This window comes from Mustela lutreola, chromosome 10, assembly GCF_030435805.1.
Source record: "Mustela lutreola isolate mMusLut2 chromosome 10, mMusLut2.pri, whole genome shotgun sequence".
NCBI lineage: Eukaryota > Metazoa > Chordata > Mammalia > Carnivora > Mustelidae > Mustela > Mustela lutreola.
In genome coordinates this window covers 76,661,270-76,673,648 of record NC_081299.1, presented here as the reverse complement: position 1 = coordinate 76,673,648, position 12,379 = coordinate 76,661,270, and positions in this window count along the sequence as shown.

Here is a 12,379-nt window from a genome sequence, read left to right as displayed (position 1 = left end):
CGTTTGAAAACAAAAGACTATTTCTTGGAGACATGTTTTTCAGAGAAACCCGAGTGTGGCAAATGCCAAGTGGAGATTTCTTTTTGCAATAACGCAGAGTTTGCATTCATGCGTTTTTTGGTTTTAATTGTGAAAGGTGCTTAAATAACTTTCAAGTATCTGCCACCATAGGTAATTTGGTCTCGGGGCTTACGAGAAATCTGGCTGCCTTAACATGGCATGTTGAATTAGAAGAAGGCTACCTTTTAAGTGCTATATAATGAAAACAAATGGTACATTTAAAACCTGCCACTGCCTTGTAATGTATGCTGTGTTCTAGCGAGAAGAGTAAGTTACTGGGAACAAATACCATCTCATTGGCTAAAAAGCCGTCACCAGTGTCTTTTCACATAATTAGACTGGACATGTTTTAGAAAAATGAAATGACACAGATCCACTGTTAAGCTGCAAATAGTATTCAATGGCATTATCAAATGCAGAGATTCCAAGGTTTGCATATTAATTGAGGGAAGGTGCTAATTTGAGTCCTTTAAGCTCCATTCACAAGCCTGTTTACATGCTTTGTTCCACCTGGACCTGTTTGGAGGTTTGTCAGAAACCTAACAAGCAGAAAAATATTGCATTTGAAAATACACATGCATGTTTAATTAAGCCAGGGCCACTGAACATTCCTCAATATATTTAGCTGGTGAGGTTTAAGCTCCATCAGAGCATCAGGCATTATCACCTTTTGAAGTATTGCCGAATCTTTAATATTTAAAGCACAAAGCAGACTGTAATAAAAAATTCGAGCAGACCCTAGAAGATTAAAGACGCTTTATAAATGTGACAGTTTGTAAATGGAACACCAGTATTAAAGGATCCCCCCGATATTTCACAGCATATTTTTCAGGTGTATGCTAAATTATGAATACAATTAAATAGCTGTAATTATTCTCCAGGAGTGGACAGCACATTTAAATGCCTATGAAATTTGCAGTTGGCTACAGAAGAGGGATTTACAGCATAGTGGCCTGAGCAGGCAAGGTAAATCTTCCTAGCAGGTATCAACCAAAGCTCTTTTAAATCCAGGGAAAACTTGCCTCACTCACCCCATCTGACATGCGTCCTCCAGGAGTCTGAAGCCAATGACCACCCCGGATAAGTGCACAGCTGCAGGCAGATGTGTTGGGAGAGAATTAACTAGGGCTGTTGGACCCAGAGGCCTGTGTCACAGGAACCATGTTGGCAGTCACCATTAAACAAAAGAGCTCTGTGGTTCTTGTGTCTTTGGCACACCAGTCTGATCAGATCCAGGCAATACCTGGCACAGAGTCAGCTCTAAGCACATCCATGGGAAATAAGTGAATGAATGAGTTCTAAGAAATATAAAATCAAGTGCCTCTTCTCATACCTTAATATTTTCATTAAATGACTTTCATTAATTTCCTGGAAATTAAATGCAGCTTGATTCAGTCAAATCCAGAAAAGGTAGGAAGGAGAGTGGTATATTTCATACTTGGAGCAAGAGCATATATCACAATGCTTTTTAGTTATCAGATACTTTTGTGGGAGGTGGGATAGTATGTGCATCACAACAGTAGGCATTTTTCTGTTACTAATCACCTACAGAAGCAAGGCCAAGTCACCGAAACTCAATCAACTTCAGCTTCCACATCTAGAAAATGATTAGAGTGGAAAGAAATGAAATAGAAACTAAAAGAACAATAGAAAAGACAAGTGAAACTAAAAACTGGCTCTTTGAAAAGATAAGCAAATTTAGACAAACCTTTAGTTAAACTTAGCAAGTCAAAAAAGAGATAAGACTCAAACAAAATCAGATATGAAAGACCTGTTACAGGTGATAGCACAGAAATACAAAGAATCTTAAGACACTACTGTGAACAATTATATGCCAACAAATTGGACAACCTAGAAGAAAGGAATAAATTCCTGGAAACTTACAACCCACCAAGTCTGAATCATGATGAAATAGGAACTGTGAACTTGCAAGGAGATTGAATTTGTCCTCAGAAAGCTCCCAACAAAGTCCAGGACCAGACGGCCTCACTGGTGAATCATACCATTTTTATTTATTTATTTATTTATTTATTTATTTATTTGACAGAAATCACAAGTATGGAGAGAAGCAGGCACAGAGAGAGGGGGAGGCAGGCTCCCTGCCAAGCAGAGAGCCCGATGCAGGGCTCGATCCCAGGACTTAAGATCATGACCCAAGCCGAAGGCAGAGGCTTTAACCCACTGAGCCACCTAGGTGCTCCTATACCAAACCACTTAAAGAAGAATTAATACCATCTTTCTCAAACTCTTCCAGAAATAGAACAAGGGGGAAGTCTTCCAAATACATTTTAGGAGGCCATTACCTTGATACCAAAACCAGGCAAAGATACCACACAAAAAAAGAAAATTATAGGCCAGTATCCCTGATGAACATAGGTACAAAAGTCTCCAACAAAATGTTATCAAACTGATTTCAACAGTACATTAGAAGGCTCATACACCACGATCAAGTGGGATTTATTCCAGGGATGCAAGGATGGCCTAACACCAGCAAATAAATCAGTGTGATACACCGTACTAACAAAACGAGGATGGAACCCTATCATCCCAGATAGAGAAAAGGCACTGGAAAAAATTCAACATCCATTGGCGATAAAAACTTGCAACAAGCATGTAGAGGAAACATACCTTGGCATATAATAAGGCCACAGCTAACATCATATTTAATGGTGAAAAGCTGAAATCTTCTCCTCTAAGATCAGGAGCATGACAAGGTTGACCACTGTTACCACTTTTACTCAACATAGTATTTGAAGTTCTAGTAACCAGGAAAAAGAAAAGGCATCCAAATTGGAAAGGAAAAAATAAAACAACTGCCACTAGTTACAGATGACATGATATTATATGTAGAAAACCCTAGAGACTCCATGAAAAAAATGTTAGAACTAATAAACAAATTCAATGACATTTTGGGATACAAAATCCATACACACGAATCTGTTGCATTTCTTTATACTAAAAACAGATTATCAAAAAAGAAATTAAGAAAATAATCCCATTTACAATGGCATCAAAAAGAATAAAAATACCTGGGAATAAATTCACCAGGGAGGTGACAGACCTGTGTATCGAAAACTACAAGACTTCAATGAAAGAAATGGAGGAATGGGATGCCTGGGCGGCTCAGACAGTTAAGCAGCTGCCCTTGGCTCAGATCATGATCCCAGGATCCTGGGATTGAGTCCTGCGTCAGGCTCCTTGCTCAGCGGGAAGTCTACTTCTTCCTCTGCCTGCTATTCCCCCTGCTTGTGTGCTCTCTCTCTCTCTCTCTGACAAATAAATAAATACATAAAAATTTTTAGAAAGAAATGGAAGAAGACACAAATAAATGAAAGTATATTCCATGTTCATGAATTAGAATTAGTATTGTTAAAATGTCCATATTATCCAAGGCAATCTAGAAAGTCCATGCAATCCCTATCAAAATTCCAATGGTGTTTTTCACAGAAATAGAACAAATAATCCTAAGTACAGAGCTGCAAAATACCTTGAATCACCAAAGCAATCTTGAGAAAAGGGATCATAATTCCTTTTTTTAAGAATTAAATGACACAGTGAATGACAAGCCCCTGGGTTGACACAGACATGTAGGGATGGCTTAATGAGTAATAATCTTCCACTGGAAAAGGCAGCACAGGTTAGTAGTTAAAGCAGAGATTCCGCTCTGACTGCCTAGGTTTGAGTCCTGGCTCTACCCCTCTATTGGCTGACCTTGGGCAGGTTATTTGATTTGCCCGTGCCTCCATTTTCCCCGCTGTAAAATGGAGATGATAACTGAACCTACTCCAGAGTGTTATTATAAAGATTGAATGAGTTAATATTTGTAAAATGGTTGGAACTAGGCATGGCACTTAATAAGCAAATTAAGGTTTTGGGAAATAACAAGCAGGAATTCCATCGCCTGCCACAGGAGACTTCTGAAAAGGGGTGTTCAAACTGTGGTGACTCTTTGTGAGGCAAGTGAACCGCCCTTCAGAAAGGACCCAGGAGAAGCCTCTGTCATTACTTGTGCAAATCCTCTTAGGTGTCCATGATGCAGTGTAAAGAACCTCAGGGACTGAGTGTTTGGCTGAGGGCTCAGAAAGTGTTGTCTAAAGCCTGAAAGATAATGCAGCTCTCAGAAACTTCTGTCAGGGTTGAGAAAAACAGGAGCTTCTCAGCCATCGACCTCAGTAGGACAAGCTGGTATCACCTCTCAGCTGCTCTGCTGAGACCCTGTGGCCCTTCCCAGTCCCCACTTAGAAGACTGGTGATGCTAGCTTTGTTGATTGACAATGTGCTACTGCAAGTGCTCTACAAACTCACTCTTCCTCCAAACTCCACGAGGAGGGCACTCTAATGATCACCATTTCACAAATGAGGAAATGAAGGCACAGAGCAGTTGCTTCCTTTGCTCAAGGTCATAGAACCTGTAGGGGGTGTAGTACTAATCACTAAGCTCTATTGTCTTTCTGCAGGTGAATGTGTATGAATGCTCAGCTCTATTTTGAGTTCTAGCGAGTCTTGGTGTTTAGGTAGGGTGAGGACCACTGTTCATGCTTCTGTAATTGAGTGTGTGTAAGTATGTGCATAGGAGGGGTGTGTGTGTGTGTGTGTGTGTGTGTGTGTGTGTTTACTTCAAGGAATCCCAGGAAGCCTAACTTAATTGCTTTTTGTTGGAAAAGTAGTAACTAAGAGTGATATATTTTCATACCTTGATTTATCAAGGTATAAACAGATGCAGAGGTATACTGCCTCTGAGTTTCACTGTGTGGCTTGCTTTAGCCAATGATAAAAGAGCAAATTGCTTACAAATTTGAAAACTGCTTGTATATTGGGGCTTTCCCTTTCTTGCTACTCTTGGATCTTTGATACCATGAATGCTTGGCTAGGCTGCTGGATGAGGTACAACATGGAGTTGCCACCGTTACCCTGTTGGCAGCTGCCAATCTCTGAGCTTGGGAATGAGACTGTTCTAGATCATTCAGTCTCTAGGTCTTCCTCTATCCACCTTCCCCTGAACCACAGATATATGAGAAAACTTAGTATAAGTCCGGCCAGAAATGAGCTACCCAGTGGACCGACAGAACATCTTTTCTCTTGCTGCCCTCAGACCTTAGAGATTACTGCTAAAACAGCAATGTAATCACTGTAGTCGAGGTCAAAGATTCATGCCTTCATTTAGGTATTCATTTATTAACTCAACAAATACTGTTTTATTTCCTTGTGTGCTACATCCTGGGCATTTGATAGTGGAAAGACAGGAATGGTTTTTAGGAATCTGCCTTGGAAGAACATACATATAGGTGAGGGGACAGTAAACCAACTTGTTAGGTATTGTAGGTGACGTGTTTTTAAAGGCAACAACACTTGACAGTAGTCAGTGAGTGGAGAGCTTTGGAGAGAGATAATGAGTCTCTGAGAATTAGGTAACATTTAGTACAGGAAAATCATTAATATTAAAAATAAATGCTGCTAAGTCATAAAGCAGTTCAGATCAGAAAGAGGGAGATAGAGGTTAATTATGTTCACTAAGTTGGAAACATATAATAAATCGTTTTTGATAACTTAGTCTTTTTATTAAAAAATATATGATTAAACATTGTAAAACAACAGAATTTTTAAAAAATTATTATATATATTACATAATATATATATTGAATATATAATAATTGTAATTTTATTAACATAGAATGTATTATTTGCCCCAGGGATAGAGGTATGTGAATCATCAGGCTTATACATTTCACAGCACTCACCATAGCACAAACAACAGAATCTTTAACTGATACAGTATCCACAATATAAATATATTTCACAAATTCTCTATTGTTAGACATTTTTGCCAAAAATTAATATTATAAGTAATACTAAGATAAACATTTTTTCTTATTATATATTAACTATACTTCTTATTGGTTATATTACATATTATATATTTTATTTTATATTTATACTTTATATTTTATGTTGTAAATTACCTCATTTTCTTATTGTTTTCTGGATTTATGCTCATTTTAAAATCATTGAATGTCTGCTGTAAAATTTACCTCCCAAAGAATTTTACCAACTTACAATTCCAATATTTTATAAGATCTTGGGGCCTACTTTCTTAAGTGCCACTCATTTAGTTACTTTCTTCATAAAAATATTGCCATGCTCTGCTGAGAGGAGTTTACTACATGAACTAAGTGTTGTCTACTGAGTCTCAAAAGAATTCATTTCACTTAAAACCTAATGTGTACTTGCCATGGGCCAGACATTGACCCCATTATTATGTCATAAATAAGCAGGAGTTGGGAAACACAAAAAGTTACAGAAGCAAGGCAGATTGCACAGAACATAAATTTCTCAGATATCTCCTGTGGAAAGTACTAGCAGTGTTCAGAAAGGTATTTTTTTTTCTTAAATTAACATATGATGTATTATTTGCTTCAAGGGTATCAGTCTTACACAATTCACAGCACACCATAGCACATATGCTCTCCAATGTCCATCACCCCGCCACCCTTTTTTCCCCCATCCTCCAGCAGCCTTCACTTTGTTTCCTGAGATTGAGAATCTCTTATGGTTTGTCTCCCTTCCCGGTCCCATCTTGTTTCATTTTTTTCCCTCCCTACGCCTCAAGACCCCCTGTCTTTTCTCTCAAATTCCTCATATCAGAGAGATCATATGATAATTGTCTTTCTCTGATTGACTTATTTTGCTTAGCATAAAACCCTCTAGTTCCATCCACATCATTGCAAATGGCAGGATATCCTTTTTGATGGCTGCATAGTATTCCATTATGTAATGGAATATATATATAATATATAATCACACACACACACACACACACACACACACACACTACACCTTCTTTACCCATTCATCTGCTGATGGACATCTAGGTTCTCAGAAAATTTTTGAATTGAGAGTCAAGGGGTCATCTTAGTTCAACCCTTGGTTCCACCACTGGCCAACTGTGATTGCCAGTAATAACTAATATATGCACTGGTGTACTACAGTAAACTGAATAACACATTAACTGTTTAACATAACATCTTTCAGTTTTACTGCTATGCTAAGTATCATTATTATTACAATTTTACAATTGAGAATGTTGATCCTTCAAGAAGGATGTTAATTGCCCGAGGTCTCAGAGGTAAAAATTTGCAGGGCTGGGTTTAAAATCCAGTTCTCTGTCATCTTAGGGCTTTTATCTACTGTGTCACACTTCTAGCTGACTGACTTTGGGCAAATCACTTGCTTTTTGTTAAGGGCCAGTTTATTCACACTTTAAACAAGGAATTCAAACTAACATGACCTCTAAATTCCTTCCATTTCTAGTATTTTGTGATTTAAACATTCCATGTTACCCACACTGTCTTAGTAAAGAGAGCTTGAAAATCTTTTTTTTAAAAATATTTTATTTATTCATTTATTTGACAGAAAGAGAGATCACAAGTAGAGAGACAGGTGGAGAGAGGAGGGGAAGCAGGCTCCCTGCTAAGCAGAGAGCTCAATGTGGAACTCGATCACAGGACCCTGAAATCATGACCTGAGCTGAAGGCAGAGGCTTAACCCGCTGAGCCACCCAGGTGCCCCCAGAGCTTGAAAAATCTTGACCAAGCATTGCAGTAGCTTTGGAACTCTTCCCTCTGATAGAAAGTTTCCTACTATAAATACCTAATACTTTTAAAGTAGAACCTTAACTGTGTTCTGACATTGAAATCTCAGCTCCTGTATTCATCACCATATCTCCTCTCTCTTTCTACCTCTGTGCTTTAAAAAAAGAGAGAGAGAGAGAGAGAGAGGTGGGGGAGAGAATATATCTTGAGGAGAGAAGAGACTTGGAAGTATACTACTTCTAACTCTACTGCATCCAAGGTTGTTAACTTAAATATCTACTGGGAAATTTCTTTTCAAAATTCATGAAATGGCCCAAATGTAAGAGAGCACTGTCTGACTAAGTTGCTTGCGTTGTTACTATGGATAATGCCTATCTAGTTATATTGTTTTATAAAATACCATGTAGAGGATGTCTAGATAACAGAGCAAATCACTCACATACACCTACATCCTTTCTGTCCCAAAACTGAATAAAATGATCACAAAAGTAGGTATGAGCCATAGGGGTAAAGGGAATGGAAAAGGATGTGTAAAAGGATGAGAGATTTCAGTGCATTTTTATAATCCTGCAAATTGATACAGAAGTGGTAACTGCCTCAGCCCTGTATGAAGCTACAGCCTAAAGCCTATGTGGGAGGAGAAAACTAGAAAAAGTAAGCTGACTCACTTTGTAGAACTCTGCAAAAACACAGGCTTGGAAACTAGGATCATAAAAGTGTGTGTGTGTGTGTGTGTGTGTGTGTGTGTGTGTGTGCATGTGTGTGTGTGTGGTGGGAGGTGGGGGCAGGTGTTTGACAAGTGGTGCTGATATCAGAGCAACTAGTTAAAATTCCTTAAACAGCAGTATTGAACCCCTAGCTTCTATCCCCATCAAGCCAGAAAATGTACTTCTATGCAGGAGATCAAAGGGATAGTTTCTGGATAAATTGTACTACAGAAACTCTGAATTTGAAAACAAAAAAAAAGAAGAAAGCTGAGGTATAGGTCTAAAAAGTTTAGAGGTGAGTGTTTTTCTTCTGGCTCTGACTAATTACTTGTCTTACTGAGAACAGCTAGAAGAGCTGTATAAACATTTTTAAAGGATCTATTTGAAGATGTAACTGAACTACCAAGGCATTCAAGATTTAAGGGACCAAGATCCCTGACAGAAGGAAAGTGGAGAGTGGTAAAAATAACATGCAGTATTGCTTCTGTCTTCATTTTATAAGGGACAACCAAGAGACTGCAGTTTTATAGAGGTAGAGAGACAAAAGTTTAAGTTTGGAGTCTGTCCAGATACAGGGTTTGTATGATACTCCCGACCCCCTAAAAACATCCTAGAATTAAGGGCAAACCTGAAATAGACCAGTCTCATAAAGACTATATCCTAGCTTCAAATTATTGACAATATTAAGAAAGATATTGTCCATGCTAAATTACTGCTAAAAGGCAATGTACATTAGTTCTGGAGGATAACTTTATGAAGAACCTGAAATTTTCTCTGTTTGAAATGCAATGTTGGGGAGTTAGTATTTTTTTGGGTGTGTGTGTGTGTGTTTTAAGGCAAACCAGACAACATAAAGACATAAACAAATGACTAAAAATGAAGAAGAAAAAATAGAAAATATGAGTATCCAAAAGAAATTCAGATACTGGAATTATTAGAGATTCTGAAATAACTATGATTGATATGTTGTGGAAAGAAAACTATATAAAAACTCGAGAGAAATAGAATATATAAAAATAAATGGACATTTTATATCTGAAAATATAAAAAGTGAAATTAAGATAGCAATATATGGATTTAAGAGATGATTAAAGAACATTCAAGAATGGATTAGTGAACTGGAAGATAGGTCAATTAAAAAAAAACTAAAGTAGGGAAAAGACATGGGAAAGACATAAAGGATTTATGGGACTCATGAAAAGTTGTATCAGTTACATAACAAGTTCAGTAGAAGAGAGATAATAGAGAATGAATCAATATTAAAAGAAATAACTACCAGAATTTTTATAAAGTTGGTGCAAGATACTAAGCTATAGATTTAAGAATCTCTATAAATCTCAAACATGGTGTATAGAGAAAAACCATACATAGACACACCATAGTAAAACTGCGGGCAACAACTACAAAATACAAAAAGAGAAAATCCATAAAGACTCATTACCTTCCAAGGAGTAAGAGTAAGACTAACAAATGACATCTCTATAGGAAAATGGAAGCCAGAATACAATAGAACATCTTTGACGTATTGAAAGATAATATCTACCTACAATTCTGTACCTAACAAAACATGTATTTCAAAAATGAAGACAAAATAAATATATATTCAGACAAAAATGGATAACAAGTCATAAGCAGATCTGTATTAAAAACCTGATAGAATTCTTTTGGTAAAAGATAATGTATGGCACTAAACAGAAGCCCCAAAATGCAGAAAAGAATGAAAAGCAATGGAAAATACGATGAGGAGGCTAAATGATTATTTTCTGTATAAATATGTTAAATAATGTCTCGTGAGGTTTAAAATATGTTTGCTATTCAAAATATTGAAATATGTGGCAATAAGAAAACAAAAAGTAGAAGAAATTAATAAAACTAAGTGAAGATGTCCTAATTTCTAGGGTAACCATTAAATGAATCATAAAAGAATATAATTTATCATGTTGAGTAATTCTTGAATCAATATGTTGTACACTTGAAACTACTACAGCATTGTATGTCAATTATACTTCAGTTAAAAAAATAAATGAAAGATATAGCTAGCAAGATAATAAAAGGTGTAATGCATAATGAAAATACTTCTTTAATCCAAAATAAGGTAAGGAAAGAGAAATAAGGAACATAGCACAGGGTAGGTCAAATAGAGGACAAAGATTAAGATGATGGATTTAAAAACAAGTACATCAGTAAATATATTAAATGTAAAAGATAAAACACTCAAAGAATAGTGATTGTTTACATACAAATAATGTGCAACTTACAAGAAACATATTTAAGAATAAAAGATTGAAAGAAAATGATAGAAAAGGATATATCATTCAGACAACTAACTGAAAAAAAAGCTGTGGTTACACTAATATTAAGCAAAATATACTTTAAGGCAAGATTCACTACTGGAGATATGGTAGAATATTTCATAGCTAATATATTGTGTTTACCTACCAGAAATACATAATTATTATAGATGAATCTGAGCCTAATAATACCACATCAAAATATAAAAAGCAGAATTCATTGAACTGAATGGGGGGACAAATACATATATCTTTAGTCACATTGGGAGAGTTTAATACACGTAATTCAATATTCATTCATAGAACAGACAAAACAATAGTTAAGACATAAAAAGTTTGAATTCAACAACTGCTTTTGTCTTACATAGAAAATTATACCCATAATTGAGAAATACATTTTCTTTTCAAGTGAAAGTGTATCATTTACCAAAATTTGCCATTTTCTAGGTCACAGAGTCACCTTCATGAACTTCACAGGATTATTAACATTCAAAGTATATTCTCTTACCACAGTAGAATTAACTAGAAATCAGCGTAAAAGATAGCTAATAAATCCCTCAAAGTTTGGAAATTAAGGAAAACACATTTTAGCAACCCAAGAATCCAGCCCAAAGAAGAAATCGCAATTAGTAAATAATATTAAGTGAATGATAAAAGTATATTAAACTGTGTGGGATGCAGGTAAAGCAGTGAAAATACATAAGTTAGGTGTTGTTTCAAGAAATTAGAAAACAGAAAATTAAATCCAAAGAAAATAGAGATGAAGAAATAAAAACAATAACAGAAAAGAAATATTTAACAAAAGTATTCATAAAACTAAAAGTGTGTTCTTTAAAAAGACTATAAAATTATAAACTCCTGAAAATCTGTTCAAAAAAATAAGAGAGAAAGTGCAGATTACCAACATTAGGGTTGAAAAAGGAGAGGCGGTAACACTACAAATTCTGTAGATATTAAAAAGATAATAAAAGGATATTTGGAAAACATTAAGGCAATACATTCGAAAATGTAAATGACAGGAAAAAAATTTTTGAAAAATATAATTTACCAAAACCCCTACAAGAAGAAATAAAGTTTGAGTCATCCCATATATATGTATGAAAGAAATTGAATTTATGTTGAATTTATTTAAACCATCACACAAAGAAAATTTCAGGCCCAGATGGCTTCATTTGTGATTTTCACCAGATATATGAGAGATAAACATATACTAATTTTACACAAAGTCTTAGAAGAAGAAAGAAAACACTCCCAATTCATTTTATGAAGCTAACTTATTCTGAAAACAAAATCTGACAAAGACGTTAGAAGAAAGCAGAATTAAAGGATAGTATCTCTAATGAACACAGAAGCAAATATTCCAAACTAAATGTCAGCAAATAAAATTCAAGCATATATAAAAATGTGATCCATCCTGACCAAGTGGGATTTATTCAAAAAATGAAAGATTGAATTAATTCTAGCAAATTTAATATGTTCACTTCATTAACTGCATAAAGAAAACCCATATAGTTATTTCGACAAATTCAAGCATAACAGTTGTTTTTGTTTTTGTTCTATTTTTTTTTTTTATTTTTCAGTGTTCCATGATTCATTGTTTATGCACCACACCCAGTGCTCCATGCAATATGTGCCCTCCTTAATACCCACCAACAGGCTTAACTAACCCCCCACCCTTCTCCCCTCCCAAATCATCAGTTTGTTTCTAAGACTCCACAGTCACTCATGGTTC